Source organism: Macaca nemestrina, chromosome 5, assembly GCF_043159975.1.
Source record: "Macaca nemestrina isolate mMacNem1 chromosome 5, mMacNem.hap1, whole genome shotgun sequence".
NCBI lineage: Eukaryota > Metazoa > Chordata > Mammalia > Primates > Cercopithecidae > Macaca > Macaca nemestrina.
In genome coordinates, this window is record NC_092129.1 from 114,802,320 (window position 1) to 114,829,253 (window position 26,934).

The following is a 26,934-nucleotide window of genomic DNA, read 5'->3' on the forward strand; positions in this document are numbered from 1 at the left end:
ATCCGAAATGTCCAAAATGGAGTCACTTATGACAAGTAACTCAGCTCACTTGTGAAATTGCTGACCCCTCAAAGTGATAAGCATGGGTATGGTGGACTGAGGTGATAAGATAGTACCTGCTGTGGCCAGGCACCCAGAGACCCTACAAAAAAGTGAAGCCAAGAGGTGGCTGAGGTAATGACCATCACACTCCGGCAGAGGGTCATAAAAACAGCAAAGAAACTGACTACGGCTAAGACATCTGTAGAAGCTCTGCCCACGAGAACTCTGAGGGCTTCTTTCCATTTGCAGTGACCTCTGGAAGCTCGGCCAGAAAAGCAGCAAACCAGCCCACCCCTAACCCCACCCCTATCCCTGTTGGTTGCATATCCAGGGAAATCTGGACCTGCCTGGTTCATCAGTCAGCTGCTCATCATGGTTCATTCCTGTCTCTCTTATGACTGCCTGTGTGTGTTGAACATATTTGCATGATTGTTGGTGTGTGAAAGTCTTGCCATAATCCAAAAGCATTTAATTGGCTATTGAGTCATTGTGAAGAACCCCCCAACCCCCACCCCAATCAGAGTCAGCACAACTAGGCTGATTCGAACCTGACACTGTAACCTGGGCGTTGCAGTTACTTTTACCCTTCTACTATAACCAAATCTCTTTTGCTTAATGTAGAAATTCAGGTAAAAGACAGAAACCAACAAAGAGCATCACTTTTACTATTAAATATAAGCAGTGTTTATATTGCTATTATGTTGTAAGCACCGTTTATTGTTGAGCCAAATAATGGACTGGAACTACACTTCCTTATCTTATTTCATGACTCCTAGGCCACTGTTGGACAATTCCAAGCATCAAGATCAAATGGATTACCTTCTTTTATACTCCCCAATTATTTAAAGTTATGCACCATTATCATTTCATCATTTTTAAATAATGACTTTCTTACATATTTTTTCCTGAAATCTCTAGTCGCTTTTCTCTAGTTCTTGCATCATTTGCCCTGATAATCTTCATATTTTCAGACTCTATGTCATAGTATTCCATGAAGTTCCCTTTCTCCACAGCCCTCTATTTTCTTGGCCAATCTGATAGGCTTTGTCTTTAGTCTTCTGCATATCTGTTATCCAGGAAGTTCCCTTTTAGGTTGAAATCCCTATTGGATATGCCCTTGTTTTCCTGGAGTACACTCAGGTAATTTCTTAGAAAAGGATATGTATGGGACAAATGATCTGATGCTCCGCATGTCTGAATTTGTTCTGTTTTGTTTTGCTTTCACCTTTGGCTGTGAGTTTAGCTGATTATAAACGTTGAAGGTCCTGCTCCCCTGTCTTCTAGCCTTCACGGTTGCTGATTCCAGACTGATTCTTATTCCTTTGTCATTAATATATTATTTTTCAGTGTTGAAACGCTTATCATCTTTTCTTTATTGGTGCTTTGAAACTTCATGCTGCTTTGTCTATGGAATGATCTTTTTATTCATTTTCCAGGTACCTGGTGGATCCTTCTCATCTGAAGACTGTTGTCTTAGGCTAGGTGTCCTAGCAAGCAGCACCTGAGATAAAAAATTATTATTGAGAAGTTTAATGACCAAGAAGCAGGAATGAGAGAAAATCAGAGTGAGTCACTGAAAGAGCGAGAAAAATACCGAGGCTACAGCTTTATGAAAAGCTGACGACTGCTGGGTGGACAGGGCAGCTTCAGAAAGGAAGTTTAAAGATATGCTTCTCCACACAGTCCTTCTAAAAAGAAGAAAGTGTGATTTGCCCAGTCCCATCTCCTTCTGGGCAAAGATTGCACCATGGAATAATTCCTACACACTTGCAGGTTGCATAGTTATTGGTGTCAAGAGAGTCCTCAGCAACAATGAGTCCCCAGGGTAGAAAGCAAAAGATCCTGCCGGGGCAGGAGGAAAGATGCTGTCAGGTCGTGTCCTTAGGTGACATGAGGGACAAAAGGCAGCTGCCACAGCAGGCCCCTTTCAGCAGCAGCAGCAGAAGCAGTGACCTGACTTCATCACCATGGGAACAGCAGCTGTCACTGCTAGATTCAGTCACTGCGGATCTGGGGTGGTTCATAAACTGAATCTCATGCAACTACTATTTTGGCAGATCTGGAAAATTGTCCTCTGGAACTTCAATTGTTTTATTTTGCTCATTCCCATTTTTAAGCTCCAAGAGCTCTTTCTTGATCTCTGTTTATTCCTTTCTTTAGCATCCTATTCTTGATTTAAGGTCATGATACTTTCTGAAATATCCATGAGAACATTAGTTAGATTTTAAAAGCTTTCTTCTATTAGGAGGCAGCCTGCATAGTGATTAAAAGGATGGACTCTAAAGCCAGACAGGCTGGATTTGATTCTCAGCTCTGCTATGGCTTTATGACCTTAGGGAACTTGTCTGTGCCTTAGTTTTGATGGAGTTCAGGACACAATACTCCGAAAGATGACATCTTGGCGTAATGATTAGGAAAATGGCAGGAGCAGCAGAAAGGTCTCTCTGACCTGGAAGGAATTTTCTGACCTTCTCCTGAAGCAGGTCCTAAAACTCTCATGTGAGAGGTACCGTCCCTATACCCGGGGGAAAGGAACATCCTATCTTCAAAGATGAACACAGTGGTATCTGAACAAACAGGCCTTGCCAAGTTTCCCCCAGTTTACGACACTTACCTCATACTCTGCCTTATGGTATTTCTGCGCAACTGTCCACACTTCTTCAAACCTACTGTAAAAAACACTCCCATTTCACATTTGAACCCTTTCTTCAGGTCTTCATTTCCTAATGAAGGTTCCTGTGTTACATAAAACTTATATCAAATAAGTGTATATGCTCTTCTCTTGTTAATCTGTCTTTTGTTACAGGGGCCCAACCAATAAACCTAAGATGGGTAGAAGGAAAACTTATTTTTCTCCCCTACAGTTTCTTTTCTTTTTTGTTTTTATTCTGTTTTTTGTTTGTTTGTTTCAAACAGATATATAAGGTAACTACTACACAAAAATTTAAAACTTCCAATTTGTTAAACTTAGAAAAGATACTGATTTGTAACAAAAAAAAAAAAAAAACCTTTACATTTTTATTTCTCAAGCTAGCTTACCTCTACTTTCTAAAAGTTGTAAAATTTTTGGTTTAAAAACTGTCACTCTATGATTGTCACAATTTGTTTTTCTATGCCATGACAGAAACAAAATACTTTCAAATGTTCTGTGCATTTAAATGAACTAATGTATGTACATAAACTTATTTAAATAACTTTTATATTAGTAAGAAACCAACACATACATTAAATACCTCTTCAGTGTAAACAGGAAATACTGATGATGATGCCAGCATGGAACTGTCAATTCACATTACAGCACAATTAATAATCAATCTGACTAAGTTAGTGATGTTTAAAGAACACAATTAGTCACTATATCTGCCAGAATAATTGAATATGTTAACATTCTCATCACGTAAATACCAATTTCATTATCTCATATCTTTCTCTTTACTCATCTCCAGGTAGCAATAGCCCTCCCTGTGTGGGGCGTGTAGAATAGGCCCAGAACTTGTTGGTCTAATATTTTCGGTCTAATTCTTTCCAACCTTTGGTAAACTTAGAAAGCCTACAGAGATCTCATATTGACTGTTTTCGATCTTTTAATTGTGACAGTCTTTTTGTTATTCTGTCTTTTCACCTTCCTTTGCCTGTCCATCTATAATTTCAATTCAAGTTTATGTCAATCTCTTTCTTGAAACCTGGAAATTTCATCAGCTGCAGATTTCCTTTTTTTTTTTTTTTTTTTTTTTTTTGCCTTTTCATTTATCTCCTTTTCAAGCCTCAAAAATTCTTCCTGTTTTTACTTCTGCTGGGTATTACTTTCAGGTAGTAATTTTAGTTTACATTGACATTGATGGTTTTTCTACTACTTTTTCTCTTTCTCTTCTTCCTCTTTTAGCTTCCTTTAAATATAAGCATATTTGATTGACACTTAAATACTTTTCTGTTTTTTCTAAGCTTCAATCACCAATTTGGTTTTTTTGCTCCTCTTTTTGCTTGTAATTATGTTCTTGTTTATTATCAAGAAGGACTGGCTTATCCTTCATCTTTCCCTTTAACTTGAAAGTGTTCTCCCTGTTTGCTGTCTTTTAGTTTTCCAATTTTGAATAGAATGTTTCCCTTTCTTCTAGAGTCAGACATTTTTAATGTATTTTTCATGTTGTTGCACTTTATCCTGCACTCTTCCAGGATGGTGTTGCAAAACTTCCCCTATATATCTTCTCTTCTTTTTATGTTTGCTTCTCATGTTTACAAAGTTCTGGCGATCACAATCATCCAGCACCCTTGACATCCTTCTGTTTACTGAAGGAATTTTGCAAAATCTACCATTTCTCCTAGAAGACTACCTTGCTGTATTCTGTCTGCAGGAACTTTGCTTAACATTCCTCTTAAAGTTCTCCATGTTTCTAGTGACCCAAAGCCCATATGTCAGTTTTCCTTGATACAGGATTCAACAAATTATTGGCTGTTTTCTTGTCTTTATTAAGCTTTTCATGTAATCAACCTCTGCTCTTTCTTAAAAATATTTACTGTATTTTTAATTGCTGATGTTCATTTCTCTGAGCTTTACAACAAAATCAGGTGGGGGCATCACACCTTTCAACTGATGCTAAAGTCACTTTACATTGTTACATATTTTGACCAGCTGTTATTGGGTTTTTGCTCTATTTTCCTGCTGGTAATCAATTTTTCCAATTCTTTCAGCACACTGCCAGATTGTGAAGTTTTGTTGTTGTTGTTGTTGTTGTAGAGATGATCTATGTTAATAACTTGATTTTTAATTTTTACTGCTGTACATATGAACTTTGCTTTCTTAGTTTGAATAGCTCTCTGGTTCCAGTTTGAAGCTAAAAAGGTTAAATTCTACCTAAAGGATGAAAACAACCAACAGTCTGTGCCAAGACAGTCAGGAGGGCAGCCATGTTTCCTGGGGGAGTCTTTGGAACCACTCAAGCCAAGATGACCAGGGATTTGGCTGGGAGGAGATGGGGAAACTACAGACCCTACAGATGGTTTCCTGCACCATGAGGCTAAGCCTGGGGATGCTAGCATGGGGGCAGGAGAGGCTGTGCCTTAGTTTCTTCATCTGTAAAATGAAGTAACACAGTACCTACCTCATAAGGGTGTTGTAATGATTGAACTTTTTATATGTAAACTTTGAACAGTTTGTGGCTCAGATAATTATTTCTGGTTTCTCAGGTCAGTTTTTCTGTATTTTACCTTGCTTATTCTTTTGAATGCTGCTGACATTTCTCACATTTCTCTTTATCTTTGGTCGTCCAGCCATGTTTTAAAAAGAAGGTGTAGAACACTAGGGTTTCTTTCCTCTGCTGTTGCATGAGTAGGATTATTTTCCTTCTAGGTCTCTCTGATAAGAAGAGTTTTGACTGAGAACTTCATGCACTCTGTTGAAATGAAGCACATCCACTATAAAACTTCACTTTAGGAGCTGATGAGCAGGAACCGAATGTCAAGCTATGGATCCCCAAATAAGTTTGGCTTTCATACACACTATATCCTTTCCAAGATTTCAGTTAATAGGGCATTAAATGGGAGTGGTGATGATATACTAAAGTGGTAGATATTGTGAAAAGAATGTATAGAGTACCAATAAAATCTTTACATAAGTTCTGCACTTGACAAGGGAGAAGAATCAATTGCTTAATTAAAAGTGAAATGTTTTTATCACTTTGAAATAATGCCCTAGGATTATTTTGAAAGTGACATGTAGTTGACTCTCTAGAATTGAGAATAATTCTAGAATCATTATGATATTTTTTGTACAACCTTTAATTTTATTTAATAGGACAATAGATTTTTATTTCCCCCAGGCCAAGGCAATGCAGTATCTTTGGGTCATCTGCAAGCTGGTCCAAAGGGAAATAGCAAAGGAGGAAATATTCTTCAGTAAACAAGCCCTGCAACCCACAAGTGAAGTAAGAATTTCCTGTCCCAGTCTTAGGAGGTGGTCAATAGCTCTGCACATTTCTCCACTGAATTAGATTTCATAACTTCCTGTGATGTCATTTGCTATTTTTTCCCCTGGCTTGAATTAGGACTTCCCTTCCAGAATTCTGCCAACCCAGTTTTCTTTAGACCACTTTAGAAGCAAGAATATCTACCACAGGTTCATGAAAAGAGCACTGAATAAGAAGTCAGGATAAGTGGATTTCTAAGGCCAATTTTCCTTCTTACAATTTGACTTCAGAAAACAGTGCTCATACCAAGCTCACATTTCCTTAACAATTCACATTCTTGAAAGGTAGAAAGAGCTGTCTTAGGAAATGGTGTGTTTCCTGTCATTGAAAGTATGCCAAAAGACACTTGAAAACCACTTCTTAAGACTCTCGTGAAACTTTTATATAATAAGATTAGACTTGATGGTTCTAAAAAAAAATCTCTCTGAATCTTGAAACTCAATGATTCTGTGCTTTAGTTCTATGAAAAGAAGAGAAGCAGGGAGGGAATGATGAAGGGACCTAGTGTATCTCTTCAGCCTTGTGTGGATTTCAGCCTTGGTCTCTGGAGTTGCTTCAAGCTCCCTGAAATGGTACTTCTGCGTGTCCATCCTGACTCCATCCTTAGATACCCACTTTCTGATCCAAAATACGCATGTCCATATGAGTATCTTTAAGTCAGGGACAGGTAGATGTGTACCCATAACTGGAGGGTGGCTAACCAATGCAAACATAGATTTCTTTACATTCTTATTCTTCTTTTTAAAAATCTTGTGAATTTTAAATTGTATCTCATAATACCCCTGTTTTAATATAAGATAATATTTTAAATTATCAATTATTGGAGGTGATGAACTTGCCCCAATCCATCTATGCAGATGTTTCTTCCTATGCACAGGGCAAATGCATTTAGTTTAAGAAGCTCAGGGTAACACATTTGACTGGCTGGCACACTGGATTCAGGTTTATTATCCATGGTCTTCTCACATCTTTGGGGTCTGTCTCTGCAAAACCCACCTCCTCCATCATACCAGGTCCCCATCCAATATGGAAGGAGGAATCGAACGATAAGAGAGGTTTATGATGTTGTTTAAATATCCCCCTCTCAGCTCATTCAAGCAGCTCTTCTCACTCCTAAACTCTTACAATGACACATTATAGTAGAATTATTTCAGAGACCTGTTTCAACTCAATCTGGGTGTGCCTTATTGAGCTAATAAAATCCTCACCCCTGAGAAAGGATGTATTATGTGTTACATTTTGCTACAATTCATGATATGTCTCTGGAGAAGAATTGTACATCTTATATAATTTGTCAAGGACAATTTCAAAATGCATAACATCATCAGTCTCACTGACAACATCTCTAATGGCTTCACTCGATAGTCAGAGTTTTGCCAAATGCAAGCTAAGACTCAGACCATCACACACTTGCTTCCAGTCTATTGTTTCAGATGTATCATCTGTTGAAAAGGCAACAGAGTAGGAAAAGAATTCATCCTTGAAGCATTTCCCCTCTAATTAAGTCAACAGATGTTGTTTGAAGTCTATACCTGGGGAATTTATTACTTCAGCTTTAAAAAGTAAGAGAAATTCACAGATCTGCCTACATAATAATTGTGTTTTTTTGATCGAGGTCGCCAGCCTAGTAATGACTGATAATAGTCAAGAATTTGTGATGGTTGTCATATTCAAAAACATTGGAATGACGTTTTCCAAAAGTGCTTTCATTTGAATTATTATGGGGGCTTTATTGCTCCTGGGCTGGGCTCTCCCTCTCTTAGTGAAAGGCTAGACAGAGCTAGCCTTGCTCAAATGGGCTTGAGGGGTTGGGGGAGGTGGCAGGAAGTAGCTCTCAGGACCTTAATGGTTGGATGGAGGCAGACAGCAAACAGTAAAGTCAGAGGTCAAAGTGAGAAATGCATAGACAAACCAGTCACTAGGGAAAAACATCCTGAGGCGGGCAACAGTTAACTGGTGCAGCCTGTGAGTCAAAGAGCCAGTGAAAATGAGAACATGCTCCTTCTGCAAGGAAGAAGTAAGCAAGATGGTATTCTTTGGAAATAGCCAAGAAGATGAGCTCTTGCTGTCTGCTGAAGTGTGAGAAGCCATGACAGAAGTGACACCCAGTGACCTGTGTAGGCTTCAGTTTCTTTATGTGTTTCCTGGTCTCCTTGCCTAATATGGGTATGGAAAAGATCATATTCAATCTTATATGTGAAGTCTAATATATTATCATCATTGTAATTGTTAAAATTTGTTTTACAATTAGGAAATAGGTGGAAAAATAGATAACCTAAGAAAAACTGAAAAAAAAAAAAAAAAAACAGCTGCATAAGAATTATTTTCCTTTCGTGGCAGAATAAAATAGGGCCAAACATTTTGGTGTGCTGTTTTCTTTAAATTTAGTCTGCTCTTATTAGTTTCTAATCAAAGTACTTACTTAGCATTCATGATTGCTAACATTTGTGATAATTATAATTTTATGAGCAAATTATCTATTGATTGTTACCATGACAGTTCTGGTATTTTCGCATATCAAAATTTATATACAAGAAAAAAAAGTCCCAACGTGAAAGAATTATATTTTTTTTTAACACCAGGTCTCAAATTACCCACCTACTTTGACAGTTTTAGTGTCTTGATTGAATATTTTATGATGATACTACTTAAGATAAAAATGTAAAACCTAATTTATAGTGACATCTCTTTATGTAAAAGGTTCCCTAGCTGATTTATCACCAGGTTGAAACATGGCAGTGAATACAAACATTTCTAAGGTACACAGACTTTTCAGTTTTCTTTCACACTCTTAGTCATACAGCTGCAGCTACACAGTTTATATGAAAAACAGGGTCTTTTAATTTTACAATACGCCACTTTATTTTCCCATGATATCTCCTTTAGTTTTATGCTTCAGTTCAATTTAATACGTGCTATGTTCTGTACTGAGTAATACATTTGGAAGCTATTCCCAATTAGAATTCATTTTGATACCTGCACATTTGAGGGAACATTAGTTCTTCTCAGACTGGATTCTTTACTTATCATCTTCTATTCAACAACAAAGTAGGTAATCAGTTGCCAAACTGATGTGATTTTTCCAGTTTTCCAACTGCCTCTTGCCATCCTGATTTTGTCTCCTGTTAAATTTATTACATTATGTCATTCTGAAAGGAATTTGGAGAAAGTACATATATATATAAAATTATTTAATCATATTTTTGGTTGAGGAAGAAGTGGTTAAGGGACTATGTCTAATGATTTACAGTTCTACAGAACTTTTCACTAATACAATTAATAAAATAATGCACTGTAATTATAATATTTAGATATGCAGGAGCTCTGGGTAGTGATAGATGAATATAATTGCTGAGGCTTAAAAGGATTTTTATAAGTGAATTCATTTCAAGGATTATTAAAGGGGAAACAGATGACATGAGATTTTATATTGGTGGTAGTTTGTGTTACAGGAGCATTAGAGGTGTTGTAAAGTAAGAAAGAGAAGATAAAGCCAGGAAGATGCTATAAACAGGACAAAGAAGAAACAGCAAAAGAGGCACAGGCTGAAGAAGAAACTGCTTATGGCTTAGCGTAATATCTTCTGGGACAGTGCATGATACAGGAGGTGGCAGCGACAGTAGTTCGGTGGGAAAGAAAGATGTGTTTGGTGACAGCATTTTGGTGGGAGGGAACAGGAGAAAATAGGGAAAAGATTAAGGGCAGAGAGAGACCAGATGGTGATCATAATGAGCCAAAACCCAAAAATGTCATGGACTCAAACCTTAGCTGTAGAGACCCAATGGAATGGAAAATTAACACAAAGAGAAAAAAATATGCTTTATTTTCATAATGTAATGTATTTGTATCATATCTTAAAAAGTATTTGAGGTGAATTATTAAAAAAAGAGATCTTTATTATAAGATTAAGAAAACAGAACCAAAAGAGGAAGGGGCAGCATACGCCAACCACAAACATCAGCAGAGTGGCTGTGTGTGAGCAGGTGTCCTAGAGCTTCTGACCAGCCCTGATGAAGAGGGAAACCTTATACATCATAAAACATTCATTAAATATCATTACCTGAAACTAGGGTACCCACAAAATATTTGTCAGAATAAATTCTCCTGGTGAGAAACAGCTCCTGGGTGACAATAGAAGGAGTAAGATTTAACCAATAATGACCTCAATATTTGTTTCACAGCAAATAGATAAATTAAATTTGCATGGCTAATTTTGAAAGCAACCTAAGATAAAGACTCATGGCTAACAATTGAAAAAACGTAACTACAAAAGCAATGACAAAAAAAGTCATTGTCTAAATGTGTAGTCTGACTTGATCCAAGGACATTGGCTCATATTGATACAGGAGGAGGGTAGGGAAGTGCTAAGTGGAGAAAGGCGGGGTCCCTGGTGAGGGCTTCCTCCGGCCTGTGCCCATGGACCTACGTGAAGACAAGTATTTCTGTTTCGTTGCCCATAAAGTTGCCTTTTGGCCTGCCACACCCCCAATCCTGTGCCCATAAATACCCGAGAAACCGTAGCAGGCACAGACACAAATGGCTGGACTTTAAGAAGAGCAGAAAAGCACACACACACTCACCAGCAGTCATCGGCAGACCACCGATGGCGGGACAACGCGGAATTCAGTCGGAGTGATTGGAGCAGAGTCCGGCCGCTGGGTGGCCCGACTCCAGGGGAAGACCACCTTCCCAACCCTTCCTCCTGCTGGCTCCTCATTCCACCTCGCTGACAGCAACCTCCACCACTCAATAAAACTTTGCACCAATCCTCCAAGCCCACATGTGATCCGATTTTTCCGGTACTCTAGGGCAAGAACCAGGGATACAGAAGGCCCTCTGTCCTTGCAATAAGGCAGAGGATCTAGTTGCGCTGATTAACACAAGCCAACTGTAGATGGCAAAACAGAAAGAGCGCACTGCAACACACGCCCACTGGGGCTTTGCGAATTGGAAACACTCAACCCTAGATGCTGCCATGGGGTCGAAGCCCAGAAACGCTCCCCATGACCTGCCCGTCTGCATGCTTCCCCCAGTGGTTTGAGCAGGGGAGCACCAAAGAAACGAGCCACACCCCTGTCACACGCCCAGCAAGGGGGATAAAGGAACACTACTCCCATTTCAATATTTAATAAGCACTTATGCTGGGTACTGAGACATGTTTATGAACAAAATATCCGTGATCCCTGCCCTCATGGAGCTTACATTCTGGTAAAGGAGTCAGAACGTAAAGTAAAAAAGATATAGAAATAAAATTACCACAAATTATGATAAGAGCTATGAAGAATATTAACACTGCTATCAAGAGTTAAAGGGGCTGGAGGGTGGTTTCCTTGTGTAGATTTAGTGTCAGGGAACCCTCTTTGAGATGACATTAGGAGTATCTGGAGTATTGAATAGACCCATGACACAAGATAATCTTTCCCAACTACCTCTCTGCCAGGCTTTCAACATGCACCATTTAAACAGTGTCTGTAAGACTATGTACTTTAGGCAAATTACCTGGAGTGCAGGTATTCTGTACAAGAATTAAGAAAATGTCATGAATTTTAGACACCAAAAAGCTGGTTTTAAAATTAACAAGTCTAAGCAACATTTTAGCTCAAATACAAACTAGAGATGGTACTGAATAAATAGTGGGGTTTAGAGAAGACAGTCATAAAATATGAAAGAAATACAGACATGGATTTCAGGTGTTGTTTCAAATTCGAATCGTGTTAACAAGTATAGTGAGTCCAAGTCTTCCTTCCATACTCATAGGGTCCTCTGGATCTCCAAAGTGACTGCAAGCCACCATGCCCTGGGCAGCTCCATTCTCACAAGCCCCTAGACTACACTAAAAGGGTCCTGTCTACCAGGCAAGATTGAGGGATACCTCAATCGTTCTGCATATGAGCAGCTAACGAGCCTCTTTAGTTTAATAATCCAATATTGTACTATGTTTAAAAATTAGTTTCTTTTGTATGAAAAATTCTGTTTGCAGAAAAATTAAGTGAAAACAAATATACAATGAAAAATAATTCTCCTTCTGACTTCAGTCTCAAAATCTCTAACCTCCTTCTCTGAAAGCTGCCAATGGTAAACAGTTCCTTGTGTATAATTCAAGACATACTTAATGTACACACAAGCAATGATACTTGTATTACACATATGCACCCTCCCACAGCCCGCCCAACACAATTTAAATCCTAATAGCAGAATAGTACATATATATCCCATGTCACCTTTCCTCTCATTTAGCAAAGTATCTTGGAGGTCATACACCACATTTTATAGATCTTAGTTTGATTAAGATCTTCCCGTTGATGCTTCTGTTTGTGTTCCCACTATTTGCTGTTATTAGCAGTGCTAAAATGAACATTCTATGTAAGTATTTTTATGCCCATGCATGAGCATATCTGGAGAAATAATTCCTTTTTTATTATTATTTTTTAATTTCAATAGGTTTTGGGGGGACAGGTGGTGTTTGGTTACATAAATAAGTTCTTTATTGGAGATTTCTGAGATTTTGGTGCACCCATCACCCAAGTAGTGTACACTGTACCCAATATGTAGTCTTTTATCCCTCACCATTACCCCCATCCTTTGCCCTGAGTCCCCAAAGTCCAATGTATCATTCTTATGCCTTTGCATCATCATAGATTAACTGCCACATATCAGCAAGAACATACAACATTTGGTTTTCCATTCTTGAGTTACTTCCCTTAGAATAATAGTTTCCAATTCCATCCAGGTTGCTGTGAATACCATTATTTTGTTCCTTTTAATGGCTGAGTAGTATTCTATGGTATATATATATATACACCACATTTTCTTTATCCACTTGATTGATGGGCATTTGGGCTGGTTCCATATTTTTGTAGTTGTAAATTGTGCTGCTATAAACATGTGTGTGCAAGTATCTTTCTTGTATAATGACTTCCTTTCCTCTGGGTATATACCCAGGAATGGGATTGCTGGATCAAAAGGTACTTCTGCTTTTAGTTCTTTAAGGAATAGTCACACTGTTTTCCATAGTGGTTGTACTAGTTTACATTCCCACCAATAGTGTGAAAGTGTTCCCTTTTCACCACATCCCGGCCAACATCTATTTTTTTTTTTTTTTTTTGATTATAGCCATTCTTGCAAGAGTAAGGTGGTATCGCATTGTGGTTTTGATTTGAATTTCACAGGTAATTAGTAATGCTGAGCAATTTTTCATATACTTGTTGGCCATTTGTATATCTTCTTTTGAGAATTGTCTATTCATGTCCTTAGCCCACTTTTTGATGGGGTTGTTTGTTTTTTTCTTGCTCATTTGTTTGAGTTCTTTGTAGATTATGGATATTAGTCTTTTGTCAGATGTATAGATTGCCAAGATTTTCTCCTACTCTGTGGGTTGTCTGTTTACTCTGCTGATTGTTTCTTTTGCTGTGCAGAAGCTTTTTAGTTTAATGAAGGCCCATCTCTTTATTTTTGTTTTTGTTACATTTGCTTTTGGGTTCTTGGTCATGAAGTCTTTCCCTAAGTCAATGTCTGAAAAGGTTTTTTCAGTGTTATCTTCTGGAATCTTTATGGTTTCAGGTCTTAGATTTAAGTCTTTGATCCATCTTGAATTGATTTTTGTATAGGGTGACAAATGAGGATCCAGTTTCATTCTTCTACATGCGGCTTGCCAATTATCCCAGGACCATTTGTTGAATAGAGCATCCCTTCCCACTGTGTGTTTCTGTTTGCTTTGCCAAAAATCAGTTCGCTGTTTAAGTATTTGGCTTTACTTCTGGATTCTGTATTCTGTTCCATTTGTCTATTTTTATACCAATACCATGCTGTTTTGTTTACCATGACCTGATAGTATAGTCTGAAGTTGGATAATGTGGTGCCTCCAGATTTTTGTTGTTGTTGTTGTTGTTGTTACTGCTTAGTTTTGCTTTGGCTATGAGGGCACTTTTTTGGTTCCATATAAATTTTAGGTTTGTTTTTTTTTTCTAGTTCTGTGAAGAATGATGGTGGTAATTTGATGGGAATTGACTTGAATTTGTAGATTGCTTTTGGTAGTATGGTCATTTTCACAATATTGATTCTACCCATCTATGAGCATGGGATGTGTTTCCATTTGTTTGTGTCATCCATGATTTCTTTCGGCAGTATTTTGTAGTTTTTTTTGCAGAGGTCTTCATGTCCTTGGTTAAGTATATTCTTAAGTGGTTTTTTTTTTTTCCAGCTATTGTGAAATCTTGATTTGATTCTCAGTTTGGTCGTTGTTGGTGTATAGTACTGGTGTATGACTACTACCTTGTGTACATTAATTTTGCATCCTGAAACTTTACTGAATTCATTAACCAGCTCTAGGAGCTTTTTGGATGAGTCTTTAGGGTTTTCTAGACATATAACTCTATCATCAGCAAACAGCAATAGTTTGACTTTCTCTTTACTGATTTCTCTTTACTGATTTGGATGCCTTTCATTTCTTTCTCTTCTCTGATTGCTCTAGCTAGGACTTACCATACTATCGCAAATAGAAGTGACGAAAGTGGGCCTCCTTGTCTTGTTCCAGTTCTCAGGGGCAATGTTTTTAACTTTTCCCTGATCAGTATAATGACGGCTGTGGGCTTGTCATAGCTGGCTTTTATTACGTTAAGATATGTCTCTTCTATGCTGATTTTGCTGAGGACTTTATCATAAAGGAATGCTGGATTTCATCAAATGCCTTTTCTGCATCTATTGAGATAATCATGTGATTTTTGTTTTAAATTCTGCTCATATGGTGTATCACATTTATCGCTTATGTATGTTAAATCATCCCTGCATCCTTGGTATGAAACCCAACTGATCATGGTGGATTGTCTTTTTGATATGCTGTTGGATTTGGTTAGCTAGAATTTTGCTGAGGATTTTTGCACCTATGTTAATCAGGGATATTGGTCTGTAGTTTTCTTTTTTTGTTATGTCATTTCTTGGTTTGGGTATTGGGGGAATACTGGCTTCACAGAATGATTTAGGGACAATTCCCTCATTCTCTATCTTTTGGGATAGTTTCAATAGGATTGGTATCAATTCTTCTTTGAGTAGCTGATATAATTCAGCTGTGAATCTGTCTAGTTTTGGACTTTTTGTGGCAATTTTTTGTTACCATTTCAATCTCACTAATTGTTACTGGTCTCTTCAGAGATTAGATATCTTCCTGGTTTAATCTAGGAGGGTTGTATAGTTCTAGAAATTTATCCATCTCTTCTAAGTTCTTAGTTTATGCACATAAAGATGTTAACAGTATCCTTTAATAATTCTTTTATTTCTGTGGCATCAGTTGTAGTATCTCCTGTTTCATTTCTAATTGAGCTTATTTGGATCTTCTCTCTCCTTTTCTTGGTAAATCTTGCTAATGGTCTATCAATTTTACTTATCCTTTCAAAGAAACAGCTTTGTTTCATTGATCTATTATATTATTTTTGGTTTCAATTTCATTTAGTTCTCTTCTGGTCTTCTTTATTTCTTTACTTCTGCTGGGTTTGGGTTTGGATTGTTCTTGTTTCTCTAGTTTTGTGAGGTATGACCTTAGATTGAGGTCACAAAAAGAGCACCTCTATTTGTGCTCCTTCCGACGTTTAGATATAGGCATTTAATGCTATGAACTTTCCTCTTAGCACGGCTTTTGCTGTTATCTCAGAGGTTTTCATAGATTGTGTCACTATTATTGTTCAGTTCAAGGAATTTTTAAATTTGCATCTTGATTTCCTTGTTAACCCAACAATCATTCAGGAGCAGGTTATTTAATTTCCATGTATCTGCATGGTTGTGAGGCGTTCTTCTGGAGTTGATTTCCAGTTTTATTCCACTGTAGTCTGAGAAAGCACTTGATATAATTTTGATTTTCTTAAATTTACTGGGACATTTTTGTAGTCTATCATATATGGTCTATTTTTCTTGGGTACTCTCTTGATGTGGTGTTCTCCCCCTTCCTCTAGGAATGGGGCTTCCTGAGAATTGAACTGTAGTGATTGTTTTTGCTCTTCTGGGTCTAGCCACCCAGTGGAGCTACCGGGTTCTGGGCTGGTAGTGGTGAGTGTCTGCACAGAGTCCTGTGATATGATCCGTCTTCAGGTCTTGTGGCCATGGATACCAGCACCTGCTCTGGTGGAGGCAGCAGGGGAGTGAAGTGGGCCCTATGAGTTTTTGGTTGTGTTTTTGTTTAGTGCCCTGGTTTTGCATTTGTTGGCCTCCAGCCAGGAGGTGGAGCTTTCAAGAGTGCATCAGCTGAAGTCCTACAAAGAGGATGCAAACTTGCCCTACAGACACCTGGTTAAGTATTCAGGTTTCTCAGGCAGTGGGCAGAGGCACAAGGCTCCCAAGAAATTATAGCCTTTGTCTTTGGCTACCAGGGCAAGTAGAGAAAAATCACCAGGTGGGGGGCAGGGATACGCGTGTCTAGGCTCAGCCTCTCCTTGGGTGGGGTTTGCTGTGGCTGTGGTGAGGGATGGGGTGTGGTTCCCTGTCCAGTGGAGTCATATTTCCGGGGGTATTATGGCTGCCTCTGCTGAGTCATACAGGTCACCAGGGAAGTGGGGAAAAGCCGGCAGTCGAAAGCCTCACCCCGCTCCCACACAACCCACAGTCCTAACGGCTGGTCTCACTCCCACTGTGCCCCCCAGCAACAGCACGGAGTCTATTTCCAGGCAGCTGGTGACCAGGGCTGAGAACTTGCCCTAGACCATGAGCCTCCCCATTGAGAAAGCAAGCAGACTCACAGTTTTTTGGCATCTCAGGGAGCCTGCAGGGGTGATCCAGTTCCTTCAAAGGGTCTGTGGATTCTCTTGACTTTCCTGGTATGTTCCTGAGGTAGTTCTTGGAGCAGAAGTTCACGATGTGAGTCTCCATACTGCTCTGTTCATCTGAGTGGGAGCTGCAAGCTAGTCTTGCCTCATATCCACCATCTTAATGCCCCTGAGGAAAAATTTCTAAATTTGAATTGCTAAGTCAAAGGAGATGCATATTTTAGGTTTTGTAACAATTACCAAATTCCATTCTAAAGAGGAGACACAATTTTATATTCCCATTAATAACGAATGAAAATGCCCATGTGTCAAACAACTTGGTAAATGTTTTACTTACAATAATCTTTAGAGAAGGTATGATTATTATTCCCAATTTAAAACTGAGTTAACTGAGGCACTGCTTAACTGAAATAGGTTAAGCAACTTGACAAAAGTCACACAGAATTAACTGAATAAACTGGGACCTGGGGTCAACAGTCTACCCTCTTACCCATTATGCTATACAGCCTCCCTGAATTTCAGTCTCAGCTCTCTCACTCAAAGCTGACAGCCTGGCCAAATTGTTTACCTCAGCTCTATAGTTTCTTTACATTTAAAAAGAGATAAAATGTATCTCAAAATATTAATATGAGGATCAAATGAGACAATGTCGGGAAAATCTCATGCAGGAGGGGTTAAACAAATGTAAATTTGCTTTCTTCCTATTGAGAAACATAAATCACAAAGAAGAATACTCTATTTCCCTGGCAAATTTTTTTCAGTGGCTAGAAATTAAAGAAGCAAATATGACCCATTTTAATGCTAATATGAAGGCAATAAAGCCAACAGATATTAGGAGCTGTGATGGAAATCCCCTCCCTGTCTTTCTCAAACAAATTCTTTAATGCTCATGGGTTTGCTCTTGGCCTAGCTTCTTTGCACAGTATTGTTTGCAACCAGAGTCATTCTGTTTGACTGATTCTTTAATGCTCAACCTTATTTCCTTTCCCTAAAAATTCCATTTCTCTAGAAATGTGGATGGAATACGGATTGCTAAAGCTATGTGTTCTGGGAACACTGAACCACCTATTCCAATATAGGCTTGAATAAACCTTCTCTTTAGGCTCCACAATCCAGGACTGCATAAGGAGAGTGACTTGTGCATTTCTTTACTCCACATATGTCGGCTTCACAGTATGCAGGATGTTCATGTATAACCTCACACTACTGGCCTGTCTCTTCCCATCTCTGAGTGATCAGTATAGCTCAGTAATAGGTTCCAAAAGGGAAGGCTGACATTTATTCATGGCTGAGCTCAGAAAACTTACAACCACATAAAATGTCAAAATTTAAAACTCACTGTTTTTACAATCAGGTTATAAAATAACAAACACCCTCACAATTATGCTAACTCTATCCTTCACTTTCACACTTGCCTGATCCATTACCCTGTGAGTCCTGATGCTTTCCTCACCCCGGATACATCCATAGTATGCTCCCTACCCCATTCCCTCTACAACAAGGGTGCTAACCAGAAATGGAGTGAGGCTCAGGTATTTATCCATTCATTTTTCTCTACAAATATTTCCTAAGGGCCATGCACTGTTCAAAGCACTGGAACGAATATACCTGTCTTTCCTTCTTTTTTGCTTCTTTCTTTTTTTTCTTTCTCTTCCTTCCTTCCTTCCTGTCTTTCTTTCCTTCCTTCCTTTCGTTTTCTTCCTTTCTCTCTTATCTCTTCAATTATTTTCCTTTCAGATTACGTAATTATTTTTAGTTGGAAAATTTAATAGTTTGTCTCTTTTAGCTGGGTAAAATATGTCTAATTTCAAAATAACCAAGTCATAATGTCCTATTGCACCAAAAAGTGTTTCAGCTCATAGATTTCCAAATAATGTAATTGAGAAAATAGAAATAATTACAGATTCACACAAACATTTTTATTTTATTTTTATTATTTTATTTTTTTTATTCTTTTTTTTTTTTTTTCTTTTGAGATGGAGTCTCACTCTGTCACCCAGGCTGGAGAGCAGTGGCACGATCTCAGTTCACCGCAATCTCTGCCTCCTGGGTTCAAGCAATTTTCCTGCCTCAGTCTCCCAAGTAGCACACAAACAAATTTTAAATGATCCTGTGAACAAAAGGTTCTGTTTTTTCCATTAGTGCTACCACTATTGCACATTTATGAAAGTAATTTAGAGACATGTACAAGGAAAATCTGTCTCTAAAAGGCTTCCAAATTTAGTAAATTGGGATATTTTACAATCACCTGTTTTAGTTTATGATAAATACAATTTAGCTCTTCATTTTATGCACTCTGGTCAAATTAGAGCAGTTAGTTCATGCTTTAATGCATTAACACAACACAACACAACACAGCAAAAAGCATGTAAAAATATAAAAGAAAACACCCGAAACACATGTCTGAGTTCAAATCCTATTAAGCATTCCTGTGCACCAGAAATAGAAAAGAAATGCAGAACTGAGCATGGCTGAGGCCACAGCCATGCTGGGCTCTTGTCCTGAAGTAGGCAGTGACAGCTGAGAACCAGGGAAGGAGAATTGAAGGTGTTCCATGGAAATTAGCATACTGGAGCCAGATTTGAAAACAGAGGCTAGATGAGGCTCCTTCTGGTAAAAGGAGGTTAAAAATCTGCAGCCAACCATTCCCTGGGGCTATGACTTTGCAGAGAACTTCAAAAACAAGAGAACTAACACACATTGCACTTGAGGAAGGGTGCTAAACGCACCTGGCCTGGGACCTGATGTCATATGCCTGCTGAGACCAAGGGCAGGTGTTCTGCAATGTCATACAGCACTAGGTTTGGAGGTAGGGTTCAGGAATTTGGGAGAAGGAAATGCAAAACCGCCAGACAGAGAAATGTGAAGAAAGAGAAAGAAGGGGGGCAATTTCATTCAACATGATGCTGCAAAACAGAATTTCGAAGCTGGAGAATTCTAATGCTGTGAAAGTAATCCTGCCCAAAATCAACAATTGGAACATAATTTCATTGCAGGTGAAATTTTATTGAACTGATGTAGCCAAAACTTAAGAATAAATATGCTTTGAATGCTTAAGGGGAAAAATGGAAAAAAACTGTGCAATTTTTTTAAAAAAACAAAACATGTGAAAAGCAGACAGATATGAAACAAGCCAAGTAAATTAAAAAGCAGAATGATTAGACATGTTGGAAGTTAAAAATCTATTCACTGCAATAAAAAATTCAAAGATAGGGTAAACTTTGGAACAGAGGCAACAAAAGAAAAATAATAAATTGAAAAATATTACTGAGGGATTTACCCAGAAGACAGCGTAGAGAATAAAATATGAAAGAATGCTAAGCAGAGAGATCATACACTGTAATATGCCTGGGAGAGTTCTAATTTACATCTGTTGTCCTGATATAATTATTAGTGGCACTTCTTTTAACTTCCAAATGCATCTTCCCTGAGAATCAGGGAAGGAGAAGTGAAGGTGCTCCATGGAAATTAGCAGACCGGAGCCAGGTTTGAAAACAGAGGCTAGGTGGGGCTCTGGTTATATAAATATAATTATATAAATATAATTTATTAGGCAATAAGTTATATGGTCACCTAAAACTATATAGGATAGTCTGAAGACAAGTAGGACTGCCTGTTTTTCTTTAAGGAAGGAAAAAGTAGAGAGAATCACAAGAAAGTAATATTTGGAGAGAAAAGAGCTGTGAGTTTTCCAAAATTGAATAAAAATATGTCCTCAAATTGAAAATGAACTATAAAAACCAAGAAAGATTTACAAAAATATATTCATACCCAGACTTACCAAAGTAAAACTGGAATACATCAAGAATTAGGAGATGTTTTTATCAGCTACAAGGAGAAAAACAGGTTACCAACAAGAACAGTAATTAAACAATAAATCAAGTGGGTTTCTCATTAGCAACAATAGATGCCATGAAACAATAGAGAAATAAATTCAATGTAATGAGAGGGAACTGGAAATTTAGAATATTATATTCAAATAACTTAGCAACGCAAACAAGGTACTGGAAAATAGATTCTCAATCTATAATTTATTCTTATTTAGGTTCTTGGGTTTCTGAGTAGGATAAAAATACTATATAATTTCAGATATTTTCTAAATTATAGTTATAATTAATTTATAATTCACAGCTTTGTATGTTAAAAGCTTAAAAATATTTTTATTGGAAATTAACAAATTGAATATATCTATATATGGAAATGTAAAAGACCAAGACCAGAGAAGACAATTTTGAAGAAGGACAAAATCCCTCTAAGGGTTATCAAGATGTATTGCAAAGTGATGATATTTAAGACAGTTTTGCATTAGCATAAAAATAGACAAATAGAAATATGGAAAAGAACAGAAACATTTGTGACCATTTGTTTCATGATAAAGCATAATGCAAATGAAAAAAGAATGGCATTTTTAATAATTATTTTAGGTCAATTGGTTATCTATATGGGGAAAAAACACATTTTGATATCCTACCTCACATGACACACAAAAATCAATTCAGGGTTGGGAGTATATGCCTACCTGAAAAGTAACAATTAAACATCAAGAAGATAAGAGAGAATATCTTCATGACCTTAAGAGGGGCAAATTTTTTTAAAGAAAAATATTGATTAATGGGACATAATTAAAATTAAGAACATCTGTTCATCAAAAGCTCCAGTAAAATAGTCATATGGTTTGGCTATGTCCCCACCCAAATCTCATCTTGAATTGTAGTTCCCATAATCCCCATGTATCATGGGAGGGACACGGTGGGAAGTCATTGGATCATGGGGGTGGTTTCCTCCATGCTGTTCTTGTGATAGTGAGAGTTCTCATGAGATCTGATGTTTTTATAAGTGTCTGGCATTTCCCCTGCTCGCACTCATTCTCTCTCCTGCCACCCTGTGAAGAGGTGCCTTCTGCCACGATTGTAAGTTTCCTGAATCCTCCCCAGCCATGCAGAACTGTGAGTCAATTAAACCTCTTTTCTTTATAAATTGCCCAGTCTCATGTATTTCTTCATAGCAGCATGAGAACGGACTAACACAAATAGTGGAAGAGAAGACTACCAACTGGAGAAGATACTTTCAATATTTTTACCGACAAAAGATTATTATCCAAAACATATTAAATATTTCTGTGAAGCAATATAAAAGACAGACAATCCATTAAAAAATTGGAATAAACTTGGATATTGAACAGGTAATACATGAAAGAGAATACATAAATGGGTGATAGGCATATAAAGTGCTCAAAATCATTAGTAATCAATAAATTAAAAGTTGTGTGCATGCAACTACACACTCATCAGAATAGGTAAAATCTAGAGAAAGAGGTAGAACCATATATTAAGGATATGCAGCAATTGGAGCTTTTATGCACTACACATGGGAATATAAATTGGTACAACCGCTTCAGAAAACTATTTGGCAATAACTACTAAAGCTAAACATATGCATAGCCTACAACCCAGTAATGCCAGTATTTCACTCCTAGGTATATACCCAACAGAGTTGTAAATGAAATGTCAGTGAAAGGCAGGTACAAAGAATGAAATGAAATTACAGAATGTTTAAAACGGCATTATTTGTAATCCCCAAACACTAGAAACAATCCAAATGTCCAGCAAGAATAGAATGAATAAATAAATTGTGGTGTATTCATTCAATGAGATACTTCATAATAATAAAAGTAAATTAATCATCAATATAATCAATAACATAGACAAGTCTAATAACATAAGAATGAGCAATAGTGGCCAGATGCAAAGTTCATATCATATTATCCCATTTATAAAAAGTTCAAAACAGGCAAAGCTAATCTATGGTAAAGAAGACAGATGTGGTTAACCTTGAGAAGAGAAGGGAGAGACTGAGGGCAATTCACAGTATTAGCAATGTTCTCCCTCTTAATATGGGTTATAGTCACACAGATGTATTTACTTTGTGAAAATTTATTAAAATCAACATTTTTGCATATAAGTATGCTCATCTGTATATATTTGCTATACATGAAATAGAAAAATAAGGCATAATCTTAGGGTTACCAATATAGAAATGGAAGTCTTGATAATTTTCAAACCACCAGAGGAATCAAAAGGAGGAAGAAGAGAATGATTTGGAGGAAGAGAAGGAGAAAGCAGAGGGTTGAAAAAAGGGAAGAAAAAAAATGCAGAATCCTTTGTCAATCCAACAGAGCACAGCAAAAAAAGCAAAGAAAATGGAAGGTAAGTAGATAGCACAAAAGGAAATGGTACAAATAAGCCCAAAAGTGTAATATATCAGCATCAATGTGGATAAAATTCACCTATTAAAAGGCAGAGATAGGATAATAATAACATAAATTCTGCTGCATCCTGGTTATAAAAGGCACACCTAACACCAAACCAAAAGAAAATTTTGAACATAAAGTTTTTAAAAACTAAGAGATTTTTATAGTAAGATGATGTGTTAGTCCATTCTTGTGCTACTAATAAAGACATACCCAAGATTGGGTAATTTATAAAGAAAAGAAATCTAAGTGACTCATAGTTTTGCATGGCTGGGGGAGTCTCAGGAAACTTACAATTATGGTGGAAGGGGAAGCAAAAACATCCTTCTTCACATGGCGGCAGCAGAAGGAAGTGCCCAGCAAACAAGGAAAAGCCCCTTATAAAACCATCAGCTCTCTTGAGAACTCACTCACTATCATGTGAGCAGCAGCATGGGGGAAACTGCCCCATGATTCAATTACCTCCCACCAGGTCCCTCTCACGATATGTGGGGATTATGGGAACTACAATTCAAGGTGAGATTTGGATGAGGACACAGTCAAACCATATCAGATGCATTATAAAATAATAGAAAACAATCCCCAAGCCAAAAAAATAGTCTTTAACTTGTATGCACTTAAACATAACATTGCACTAGACAGAGAAAACTGACAGGATTACAAAAACTGACAAATCTGGAACTATAGTAGGATATGTTAAACACTTCAGTAAGAAAAAAAAAGGTCAAAAATAAAAAAGAAAAAGCAGGTCAAATAGAAAAAGCTAGAAGAATATACAGTATTTGAAATACTTGGTTGTACCTAACCCCAGCTTAGCTCTCTCCCTAACTCCTGCCTATCTTTCAAAACATACACACCTAAATCCTCAGGCTACTTAGAAGTGAGTAGAAATCAATTACAAGCTCTCAAGCTACATCTTGTAGAGAAATACCCTCACATTCAGTTAATATGGGAGGGGACCTAAGGGGAATTCACTCAATCTATATCAGAACAAAAAACAATTCAGATGCAGAGCTCACTGAAAATATGAACAAGATGAAAAAAGAATGACATGAGAACTAGGTAAGCAGAACAAAAACTAAGAATGAAAGAAACTCCAATGCAACAAAGGCCTAAAGAACACAGAGAAATATTCATGCTATAGAAAATCTTATTAAGTACATGAAATGAATAAAATACAAGCTCAAATGTAAGATGATAACAATACAGAATGATGTAAAAATGGAAATTGAAAATATAAGGAAACAAATCGAAACTAAAATAACACCATTACAGAACTTATAAACAAATTACATGCAGAAAGAAATTGAATGGACATGGCTGAAAAATAAATTCCTTAAAAATAAATTGCTCTACAAAGAAAAGGCTTGAGATAAGCAAAGTAAAATCAACAGAAAAAGATTAACAGATTAGTAGAAATAGAGAGAAGATAATAGCTAAGGAGTAGAGACAAATATACCATTATATAAAGATAATAGGTATTTCTGAATTGAAAAACCAGTAAATGAGTCAGAAAAAGTATTCCAATAGAAAATTTAGAAAAATAATCCTGAAATGCAAGAATAAGACACTCTGCAACTCAAAAGTACATATCATATTCCAAGACAAACATATTCAACACTATTTTTCTTAAGTCATATTCTGTTGTTACTGAATTGAAGAATAAGAAAAAATTCTTTAGCCAGCCAGAAACAAATAGTATGTCTCTTATATTTGGGAGTAAAGCAGACTGGATTCAGTCCTCTCTGGAGTAACATTCTAGGTTACAGGATGATAAAGCAATGTCTATCAAATTCTAAGGAAAAGAAATGTGATCCAAAAGTATTGTATTCCACTAAGATTCCACTCAAGTATAAATACCACAAATAGATATTCTTAAATGTGAGAGAATATAGTCATGCATTGCTTATTGACAGGGATACATTCTGAGAAATGCATCCTTAGATTGATCTCATTACTGTGGGAATAAAACAGTGTACTTACATACAAACCTGATGGTATAACCTAATACACACCTAGGCAATATCATACAGCCTAGCTTCTAAGCTACAAACCTGTGCAGCATGTTAATGTACCAAATACTATAGGCAATTGTAACATAATGGCAAATATTTGCATATCTAAACCTATCTAAACATAGAAAAGGGACAGTAAAAATACAGTATAAAAGGTTTTTGGTTTTTTTGTAATGGTACTCCTGTATAGGACACTTAGTATGAATGGAGCTTGCAGGACTGAAAGTTGCTCCAGGTGAGCCAATGAGTGAGTGGTGAGTCAATGAGAAGTCCTAGGATATTACTGCACACTGTCATAGACGTTATAAACACTGTAGAATTAGGCTCCAGTAAATTTATTTTAATTGTTTTCTTCAGTAATAAATTAAACTTAGTTTACCGTAACTTTTTTACTTTACAAACTAATACAATTTTTAATTTATAAACTTTTAAATTGTTGAGTCCTTTTTTTTTTTTTTTTTTTTTTTTTTTTTTTTTTTGAGAGGAATCTGGCTCTATTGCCCAAGCTGGAGTGCAGTGGCGCCATCTCAGCTCACTGCAAGCTCCACCTCCCAGGTTCATGCTATTTTCCTGCCTCAGCCCCCTGAGTAGCTGGGACTACAGGTTCCTGCCACCACGCCCGGCTAATTTTTTTTTTTGTAGAGTCGGAGTTTCACCTTGTTATCCAGGATGGTCTCGATCTCCTGACCTCGTGATCTGCCCAACTCGGCCTCCCAAAGTGTTGGGGTTACAGACGTGAGCCACCATGCCCAGCCTGTTGAGTCTTTTGAAATAGCATCCAGCTTAAAACACAAATGCATTGTACAAAAATACTAGCACAAAGTAGAACAAATAGTATAGTTAGTATAATATAGTATAGTAGTACAAAAATATTTTCTTTCTTTATATCTTCATGCTATAAGCTTTTTAATTTTTTTAAGTGTTTTTGTTAAAAACGAAGGCATGCACATATCCATTAGGCCTAGGCCTACACAGGGTCAAGATCATCAGTTTCACTGACTTCTATCTTCACATTTTGTCCCACTGGAAGGTCTTCAGGGGCAACAAAATGCATGGAGCTATACCAGGTGCAGTGGTATATACGCATGGCTGTAATCTCAGCACTTTGGGAAGCTGAGGGGGAAGGATCACTTGATATCAGGGGCTGGAGACCAGCCCAGGCAACATAGTGAGACCTCATCTCTGCTAAAAATTATAAAAAACATCAAAAGAATTAGCTGGGCATGGTGGCATCCACCTGTAGTCCCAGCTACTTAAGGGGCTGAAGTGGGAGGATCGCTTGAGCCTGGGAAGTCAAGGCTACAGTGAGACCTCATCCTGCCTCTGCACACCTGGGTGACAGAGCAAAACCTTGTCTCAAACCAAAACAAAAACACATGGAGATGTTATTTCCTGTGATAACAGTGTCTTCTTCTGGAACATCTCCTGAAAACTTACCTGAGGTTCTTCTTGAGCAGGTGTCACTCTTTTCAGAAATATGTCCATAGTTGTTTGTTTGGTTTGTTTCCTTTTTCATCATAGATTTGCCTGTAAGTAGATAATGCGTCATGAGCAACTTCTCCATTAATGAAAATCTTTCAGTGTTGGGATCTGTTTATACCTGCATCATCACAAACATGTGAATAATGTGTTGCACTACATTATGATGGCCATGATGTCACTAGGCCATAGGAATTTTTCAGCTTCATTCTAATCTTAAAGCACCACTGTCATATATGCTGTCCACTGTTGACTGACTATTGCGTGGCACATGGCTGTGCAAAGATGATAGCACGCATTAGCTTTCTTGAAGCTCCAGGAACTGTCCAGCACAGTAAGTGAAATTTTTAAAAAATTCCTAAACATAATATTGAGAGATTTGCAAATAGCAAGGTTAAAGAGAATATTCTAAAAGTTTCAGAGAGAAAAGACAGCAA

The 26,934-nt window shown here is 37.4% G+C and overlaps 1 long non-coding RNA gene across 2 annotated transcripts; it reads right to left on the reverse strand.

Annotated features, from left to right (window-relative positions):
* Window positions 1-1,406: 1,406 nt before the first annotated feature.
* LOC105479475 (uncharacterized) lies at window positions 1,407-26,591 on the reverse strand. 2 transcript variants are annotated; one of them, XR_011623626.1, is made up of 7 exons: window positions 26,456-26,591; window positions 16,727-16,922; window positions 10,586-10,809; window positions 10,066-10,126; window positions 8,982-9,127; window positions 5,248-5,432; window positions 1,426-1,543 (listed from the first exon to the last, which is right to left on the reverse strand). It is a non-coding gene; the product is annotated as an uncharacterized lncRNA (long non-coding RNA). The 2 variants fall into 2 exon arrangements; XR_003017566.2 differs by lacking the exon at window positions 5,248-5,432 and having other exon boundaries at window positions 1,407-1,543.
* Window positions 26,592-26,934: the final 343 nt, after the last annotated feature.